A 9,548-nucleotide genomic window follows, 5' to 3' on the forward strand; every position below is an offset into this window, starting at 1 on the left:
ACCGAAAGAAATTTCTATTTTTTCCTTTGAATAAAATGTTTATTTCTATTTCTTCCATTTGATCGAAACTGGTAATTGTTTGAAAACAACTAGTTTGGGCTTTGTGGGGGGAGCGATAGATCAGTGGGTGTATACTTGGTTTTTATGCGACCGGCCCGGGTTTTATTCCTGGCGTCCCTTTTGGTCCCCTGAGGACCACCATGAGGAATTCCTCAGTGCAGAGACAGCAGTAACCCCTGTGCTTCACCAGGTGTGACCCAAGAAGCCAAAACTGAAAAAGAAAACCAGTTTGAGGGCACTAGTGTCAGCGCAGTGAGAAGGAGAAAGGTTTGCATCCATTTGCTCCCTTACAGACCCTCCAGGAGTGATCCCTGAGCACTGCCTGGTGTGTCTCTAAAGAAGACAAACTTCAAAATAAAAGGACCAAAAAAAGGATCGATCCTGAGGGCCATCCATTTTTGGTGAGATGTTTTCAATGGCCCCCGTGGCTCGTCGTGTCTGCAGGGATGCAGGGTTGCCTTCACTCCATGCATCAGGCGCTCCACACTGAGCTCCACACTGAGCTTGAACTGAACCCTGACTGGAATCTATTTTCTTTTCTCTTGGAATGGTGTGTCAGCTTTCTGCTATCACTGTCGCTGTCCTCCCATGGTTCATCGATTTGCTCGAGCTGGCCTAGTAAGGTCCCCCGTTGGAGACTTGGTTGTTATTGTGTGTGGCATGTCGAATACATCACGGGGAGCTTGCCAGGCTTTGCCGTGCGGGCGAGATACTCTCCGTAGCTTGCCGGGCTCTCCGAGAGGGGTGGAGGAATCGAACTCAGATCCGCCATGTTGGCTGCGTGCAAGGCAAACGCCCTACCTCGGTGCGCTCTCTCTAACGCTTTCTGCAAAGGGAGATATTTCCACTCGTGTCTGTTTATTGAGTTTACAAAAAAATAAAACACCGAACATATGGGGCTTTCCTAGTGCATTATTTATGAGGGACAAGATCAGTAAAAAGTGGCGGCCCCTGGTAGAAGGGGTACTCTGAAGGCCAGTTTTGTGGCAGGACACAAGCATCCTCCCGTTAGCATCCCAGAACTCTCAGTCTCCACATTGTTAGTAGCGGGACCATTCGGACCTGGGAGGTGCTTTCGTGCTTTCTTTCTCACTGAATTCCTGACATCCAGGCAGTTCCTGGGGTGCAGTAGTGGCTTCAGAGTGATGCGGAGCTTAGGGCGGTGCAGTGGGGTCTGTACACAGTACAGGGGTTGTGGGATTGAGTGTGCCCTTGTTGCATTTTGGCATGGGGCTGAGCACTGGGGCTACAGGCCTTGGGGTTGCGGAACCCACCCAAGGGCTAGGGGCTTGAGTGGCCAACACTCCCAACATGGGACTTGTCGGTACAAATCCTGAAGCCTTTAGCCTTGACGTAGATGCTATAGAATCTGCAGATTCATGTTCAGGGTCGGGGCTGCAGCCCCCTAAAGGCAAGAGACTCTGTTGCAGACCGTCCTATTCATTGGCGATTGTGATGGGGAGGGGCCTTTTTGGAAGCGTGGTTCACGCAGGTGGGAGGTTTAGGCCAATGAAATTTTAATTTGGGGGTTTGTTTTAGTTGTTTTTTTATGTTTTGTGGGGGGAGTGAGAGAGGACATACCCTAAGATGCTCACTCCTGGCTCAGTGCTCAGGAATCATTCCTGGCGGTGCTCTGGGATCTGGGATGCTGAAGCTTGATTGGGGCGAGGAGGGCAAGCATCTTGCCTGCTTTACTGTCTGTCTAATTCCAACGCTGATGTTTTTTCCAGATGAGGAATTTAGACTCATCTTCAGTTATGAAAAATCCTCTATGCTTCATCTCTTCCTGACTGGGCGATCCCTGGATACTGGCTCTTGGGGTGAGTATAGCAGGTCAAGGATTTAATTTTTCTTGCTCTTGCAGGAAGATGTTCTTATTGTCGCATTGGGGGGGGGGAACTTTGCTCAGGGGTCACTCCTGGCTTGCTGGCAAGAAATTTACTTTGAAAGGGCCAGAGGTATGGTGCAGCAAGTAGGGTGCTTGCCTTGCATGCAGCTAACACAGATTTGATCAGCTGCATCCCAGCAAACCTCAGACATTCCAGGACAGATCCCTGAATGCAGAGCTAGGAGTACTCCTGACACTGTTGGTTCTGGCTCAGACACACACACACGGAATATCTGAGAGCAGAGATAGAAGTGTGCTCCTGCAGCATACAAAGCTGGGAAACAGGGTTTTAAGGACCCACTGTTTGACTCTTGAACTATTTTATGCTACAATTTGTCAGGGTACGTGGATTTATTTCCCTCTATTTGGATAGAGTTTACTGTTTGTCACTGCTGTATTTTGGGGTCACACACTACAGTACTCAGGCCTTACTCCTGCTCTGACCTCAGGGATCACAGCTGTCGGGGTCCCTCGACAATCGGGTGCCTGGCTAGAGCACTTGGTCAGCCAATTGCAAGCTGCTCATACCTGCTGTGTCATCACACAGTCCTCCAAGATAGGATATTTATTATAGGTAAAAGGTAGGCACAGCCAGGAGTGTTTCCTCAGCCCAGAGGTAGTAAAAAGCCCTGTAGGTTGCTGTGTGGGGACTATGTGGTGTCTGGCCCTTTAAAACCCTGACCGGAAGTGTAGGTGAGGTCACAGAGCCCCGCCTTTCCCTGGGGTCTTTGTGGGCGGAGCAATCTCCACCCTGTTTGTTGCCTGGTGAGGAGCGGGGGTGGGGCGGGAAGGGGGCGGCCAGGGCGTGGGGGCGTCCCATAGGGCCAGTTTCCTCGCTGGCCTGGCCGCTGAGTGGTCCATCTGGGAGCTCTGAGCCTCCGCCGCCTGCCCAGCCCGGGATGCCCCCAGCGCCCGCCTTTTCGAGAGGTTTGTCTCTCCCTTCCGTCTATCTTAGCGCATCGCATCCAGGGAGGTTTTTATTTAGGAGGCGCGTGCGGGGAGGGGGGGGGGGGGAGGGAATGGGGGGGTCGGTGGTGCCTGGCAGGTGGGCTGACAAGTGAAGTGGAAGGTTCGGGAGCAAAAGTCGTTCGGAAAGGGTCGGGAACAACGGAAATCAGGACGACCAGAAGAGAGAGAGTTTTCTTTTCAGGTTTGTTTTTCATTGTGCGTCCTGGTAGCCCTGGCCGGGGCGGCCCCATGGGGTCGGGGGCACGAGACCCTCGCCCTCCCCTCCAACCCATCGCTCTGGCCCCCAACCGGAGAGGAACGTGTCGGAGCCCGAGGGAGCCCCAGCTTGCCCGCAAGTCTGAACACACTGCCTCATTCATTTCTTTCCACAAATTCTTAGTCATCTGTTGCGTTTCATTGCATAACTCAAACTGCAGATTCAGGTTTTGGCATTGCAGCCATTTGATTTGAGAGTGGAGTCACTGGGTGTGAGTCAGCTGGTAAAATTTGCACGTTGGGGACAGATATTCTGCTGGCAGGGGATCAAGGATGTGATTTTAATGGTGGATGACAGGGCACTGCAGAGAGGAAATCTAGAGCCTAATGCTTGGCGTAGAGGCCCTTCTTGAGCTTCCCTGGGTGGTGAAATCACTGCTCAAAACCGAAAGAAATTTCTATTTTTTCCTTTGAATAAAATGTTTATTTCTATTTCTTCCATTTGATCGAAACTGGTAATTGTTTGAAAACAACTAGTTTGGGCTTTGTGGGGGGAGCGATAGATCAGTGGGTGTATACTTGGTTTTTATGCGACCGGCCCGGGTTTTATTCCTGGCGTCCCTTTTGGTCCCCTGAGGACCACCATGAGGAATTCCTCAGTGCAGAGACAGCAGTAACCCCTGTGCTTCACCAGGTGTGACCCAAGAAGCCAAAACTGAAAAAGAAAACCAGTTTGAGGGCACTAGTGTCAGCGCAGTGAGAAGGAGAAAGGTTTGCATCCATTTGCTCCCTTACAGACCCTCCAGGAGTGATCCCTGAGCACTGCCTGGTGTGTCTCTAAAGAAGACAAACTTCAAAATAAAAGGACCAAAAAAAGGATCGATCCTGAGGGCCATCCATTTTTGGTGAGATGTTTTCAATGGCCCCCGTGGCTCGTCGTGTCTGCAGGGATGCAGGGTTGCCTTCACTCCATGCATCAGGCGCTCCACACTGAGCTCCACACTGAGCTTGAACTGAACCCTGACTGGAATCTATTTTCTTTTCTCTTGGAATGGTGTGTCAGCTTTCTGCTATCACTGTCGCTGTCCTCCCATGGTTCATCGATTTGCTCGAGCTGGCCTAGTAAGGTCCCCCGTTGGAGACTTGGTTGTTATTGTGTGTGGCATGTCGAATACATCACGGGGAGCTTGCCAGGCTTTGCCGTGCGGGCGAGATACTCTCCGTAGCTTGCCGGGCTCTCCGAGAGGGGTGGAGGAATCGAACTCAGATCCGCCATGTTGGCTGCGTGCAAGGCAAACGCCCTACCTCGGTGCGCTCTCTCTAACGCTTTCTGCAAAGGGAGATATTTCCACTCGTGTCTGTTTATTGAGTTTACAAAAAAATAAAACACCGAACATATGGGGCTTTCCTAGTGCATTATTTATGAGGGACAAGATCAGTAAAAAGTGGCGGCCCCTGGTAGAAGGGGTACTCTGAAGGCCAGTTTTGTGGCAGGACACAAGCATCCTCCCGTTAGCATCCCAGAACTCTCAGTCTCCACATTGTTAGTAGCGGGACCATTCGGACCTGGGAGGTGCTTTCGTGCTTTCTTTCTCACTGAATTCCTGACATCCAGGCAGTTCCTGGGGTGCAGTAGTGGCTTCAGAGTGATGCGGAGCTTAGGGCGGTGCAGTGGGGTCTGTACACAGTACAGGGGTTGTGGGATTGAGTGTGCCCTTGTTGCATTTTGGCATGGGGCTGAGCACTGGGGCTACAGGCCTTGGGGTTGCGGAACCCACCCAAGGGCTAGGGGCTTGAGTGGCCAACACTCCCAACATGGGACTTGTCGGTACAAATCCTGAAGCCTTTAGCCTTGACGTAGATGCTATAGAATCTGCAGATTCATGTTCAGGGTCGGGGCTGCAGCCCCCTAAAGGCAAGAGACTCTGTTGCAGACCGTCCTATTCATTGGCGATTGTGATGGGGAGGGGCCTTTTTGGAAGCGTGGTTCACGCAGGTGGGAGGTTTAGGCCAATGAAATTTTAATTTGGGGGTTTGTTTTAGTTGTTTTTTTATGTTTTGTGGGGGGAGTGAGAGAGGACATACCCTAAGATGCTCACTCCTGGCTCAGTGCTCAGGAATCATTCCTGGCGGTGCTCTGGGATCTGGGATGCTGAAGCTTGATTGGGGCGAGGAGGGCAAGCATCTTGCCTGCTTTACTGTCTGTCTAATTCCAACGCTGATGTTTTTTCCAGATGAGGAATTTAGACTCATCTTCAGTTATGAAAAATCCTCTATGCTTCATCTCTTCCTGACTGGGCGATCCCTGGATACTGGCTCTTGGGGTGAGTATAGCAGGTCAAGGATTTAATTTTTCTTGCTCTTGCAGGAAGATGTTCTTATTGTCGCATTGGGGGGGGGGGAACTTTGCTCAGGGGTCACTCCTGGCTTGCTGGCAAGAAATTTACTTTGAAAGGGCCAGAGGTATGGTGCAGCAAGTAGGGTGCTTGCCTTGCATGCAGCTAACACAGATTTGATCAGCTGCATCCCAGCAAACCTCAGACATTCCAGGACAGATCCCTGAATGCAGAGCTAGGAGTACTCCTGACACTGTTGGTTCTGGCTCAGACACACACACACGGAATATCTGAGAGCAGAGATAGAAGTGTGCTCCTGCAGCATACAAAGCTGGGAAACAGGGTTTTAAGGACCCACTGTTTGACTCTTGAACTATTTTATGCTACAATTTGTCAGGGTACGTGGATTTATTTCCCTCTATTTGGATAGAGTTTACTGTTTGTCACTGCTGTATTTTGGGGTCACACACTACAGTACTCAGGCCTTACTCCTGCTCTGACCTCAGGGATCACAGCTGTCGGGGTCCCTCGACAATCGGGTGCCTGGCTAGAGCACTTGGTCAGCCAATTGCAAGCTGCTCATACCTGCTGTGTCATCACACAGTCCTCCAAGAGAGGATATTTATTATAGGTAAAAGGTAGGCACAGCCAGGAGTGTTTCCTCAGCCCAGAGGTAGTAAAAAGCCCTGTAGGTTGCTGTGTGGGGACTATGTGGTGTCTGGCCCTTTAAAACCCTGACCGGAAGTGTAGGTGAGGTCACAGAGCCCCGCCTTTCCCTGGGGTCTTTGTGGGCGGAGCAATCTCCACCCTGTTTGTTGCCTGGTGAGGAGCGGGGGTGGGGCGGGAAGGGGGCGGCCAGGGCGTGGGGGCGTCCCATAGGGCCAGTTTCCTCGCTGGCCTGGCCGCTGAGTGGTCCATCTGGGAGCTCTGAGCCTCCGCCGCCTGCCCAGCCCGGGATGCCCCCAGCGCCCGCCTTTTCGAGAGGTTTGTCTCTCCCTTCCGTCTATCTTAGCGCATCGCATCCAGGGAGGTTTTTATTTAGGAGGCGCGTGGGGGGGGTGAGGGAATGGGGGGGTCGGTGGTGCCTGGCAGGTGGGCTGACAAGTGAAGTGGAAGGTTCGGGAGCAAAAGTCATTCGGAAAGGGTCGGGAACAACGGAAATCAGGACGACCAGAAGAGAGAGAGTTTTCTTTTCAGGTTTGTTTTTCATTGTGCGTCCTGGTAGCCCTGGCCGGGGCGGCCACATGGGGTCGGGGGGCACGAGACCCTCGCCCTCCCCTCCAACCCATCGCTCCGGCCCCCAACCGGAGAGGAACGTGTCGGAGCCCGAGGGAGCCCCAGCTTGCCCGCAAGTCTGAACACACTGCCTCATTCATTTCTTTCCACAAATTCTTAGTCATCTGTTGCGTTTCATTGCATAACTCAAACTGCAGATTCAGGTTTTGGCATTGCAGCCATTTGATTTGAGAGTGGAGTCACTGGGTGTGAGTCAGCTGGTAAAATTTGCACGTTGGGGACAGATATTCTGCTGGCAGGGGATCAAGGATGTGATTTTAATGGTGGATGACAGGGCACTGCAGAGAGGAAATCTAGAGCCTAATGCTTGGCGTAGAGGCCCTTCCTGAGCTTCCCTGGGTGGTGAAATCACTGCTCAAAACCGAAAGAAATTTCTATTTTTCCTTTGAATAAAATGTTTATTTCTATTTCTTCCATTTGATCGAAACTGGTAATTGTTTGAAAACAACTAGTTTGGGCTTTGTGGGGGGAGCGATAGATCAGTGGGTGTATACTTGGTTTTTATGCGACCGGCCCGGGTTTTATTCCTGGCGTCCCTTTTGGTCCCCTGAGGACCACCATGAGGAATTCCTCAGTGCAGAGACAGCAGTAACCCCTGTGCTTCACCAGGTGTGACCCAAAAAGCCAAAACTGAAAAAGAAAACCAGTTTGAGGGCACTAGTGTCAGCGCAGTGAGAAGGAGAAAGGTTTGCATCCATTTGCTCCCTTACAGACCCTCCAGGAGTGATCCCTGAGCACTGCCTGGTGTGTCTCTAAAGAAGACAAACTTCAAAATAAAAGGACCAAAAAAAGGATCGATCCTGAGGGCCATCCATTTTTGGTGAGATGTTTTCAATGGCCCCCGTGGCTCGTCGTGTCTGCAGGGATGCAGGGTTGCCTTCACTCCATGCATCAGGCGCTCCACACTGAGCTCCACACTGAGCTTGAACTGAACCCTGACTGGAATCTATTTTCTTTTCTCTTGGAATGGTGTGTCAGCTTTCTGCTATCACTGTCGCTGTCCTCCCATGGTTCATCGATTTGCTCGAGCTGGCCTAGTAAGGTCCCCCGTTGGAGACTTGGTTGTTATTGTGTGTGGCATGTCGAATACATCACGGGGAGCTTGCCAGGCTTTGCCGTGCGGGCGAGATACTCTCCGTAGCTTGCCGGGCTCTCCGAGAGGGGTGGAGGAATCGAACTCAGATCCGCCATGTTGGCTGCGTGCAAGGCAAACGCCCTACCTCGGTGCGCTCTCTCTAACGCTTTCTGCAAAGGGAGATATTTCCACTCGTGTCTGTTTATTGAGTTTACAAAAAAATAAAACACCGAACATATGGGGCTTTCCTAGTGCATTATTTATGAGGGACAAGATCAGTAAAAAGTGGCGGCCCCTGGTAGAAGGGGTACTCTGAAGGCCAGTTTTGTGGCAGGACACAAGCATCCTCCCGTTAGCATCCCAGAACTCTCAGTCTCCACATTGTTAGTAGCGGGACCATTCGGACCTGGGAGGTGCTTTCGTGCTTTCTTTCTCACTGAATTCCTGACATCCAGGCAGTTCCTGGGGTGCAGTAGTGGCTTCAGAGTGATGCGGAGCTTAGGGCGGTGCAGTGGGGTCTGTACACAGTACAGGGGTTGTGGGATTGAGTGTGCCCTTGTTGCATTTTGGCATGGGGCTGAGCACTGGGGCTACAGGCCTTGGGGTTGCGGAACCCACCCAAGGGCTAGGGGCTTGAGTGGCCAACACTCCCAACATGGGACTTGTCGGTACAAATCCTGAAGCCTTTAGCCTTGACGTAGATGCTATAGAATCTGCAGATTCATGTTCAGGGTCGGGGCTGCAGCCCCCTAAAGGCAAGAGACTCTGTTGCAGACCGTCCTATTCATTGGCGATTGTGATGGGGAGGGGCCTTTTTGGAAGCGTGGTTCACGCAGGTGGGAGGTTTAGGCCAATGAAATTTTAATTTGGGGGTTTGTTTTAGTTGTTTTTTTATGTTTTGTGGGGGGAGTGAGAGAGGACATACCCTAAGATGCTCACTCCTGGCTCAGTGCTCAGGAATCATTCCTGGCGGTGCTCTGGGATCTGGGATGCTGAAGCTTGATTGGGGCGAGGAGGGCAAGCATCTTGCCTGCTTTACTGTCTGTCTAATTCCAACGCTGATGTTTTTTCCAGATGAGGAATTTAGACTCATCTTCAGTTATGAAAAATCCTCTATGCTTCATCTCTTCCTGACTGGGCGATCCCTGGATACTGGCTCTTGGGGTGAGTATAGCAGGTCAAGGATTTAATTTTTCTTGCTCTTGCAGGAAGATGTTCTTATTGTCGCATTGGGGGGGGGGGGGAACTTTGCTCAGGGGTCACTCCTGGCTTGCTGGCAAGAAATTTACTTTGAAAGGGCCAGAGGTATGGTGCAACAAGTAGGGTGCTTGCCTTGCATGCAGCTAACACAGATTTGATCAGCTGCATCCCAGCAAACCTCAGACATTCCAGGACAGATCCCTGAATGCAGAGCTAGGAGTACTCCTGACACTGTTGGTTCTGGCTCAGACACACACACACGGAATATCTGAGAGCAGAGATAGAAGTGTGCTCCTGCAGCATACAAAGCTGGGAAACAGGGTTTTAAGGACCCACTGTTTGACTCTTGAACTATTTTATGCTACAATTTGTCAGGGTACGTGGATTTATTTCCCTCTATTTGGATAGAGTTTACTGTTTGTCACTGCTGTATTTTGGGGTCACACACTACAGTACTCAGGCCTTACTCCTGCTCTGACCTCAGGGATCACAGCTGTCGGGGTCCCTCGACAATCGGGTGCCTGGCTAG

The sequence above is a fragment of the Sorex fumeus genome, unplaced genomic scaffold, assembly GCF_029834395.1.
Source record: "Sorex fumeus unplaced genomic scaffold, SorFum_2.1 ptg000152l, whole genome shotgun sequence".
Lineage (NCBI taxonomy): Eukaryota > Metazoa > Chordata > Mammalia > Eulipotyphla > Soricidae > Sorex > Sorex fumeus.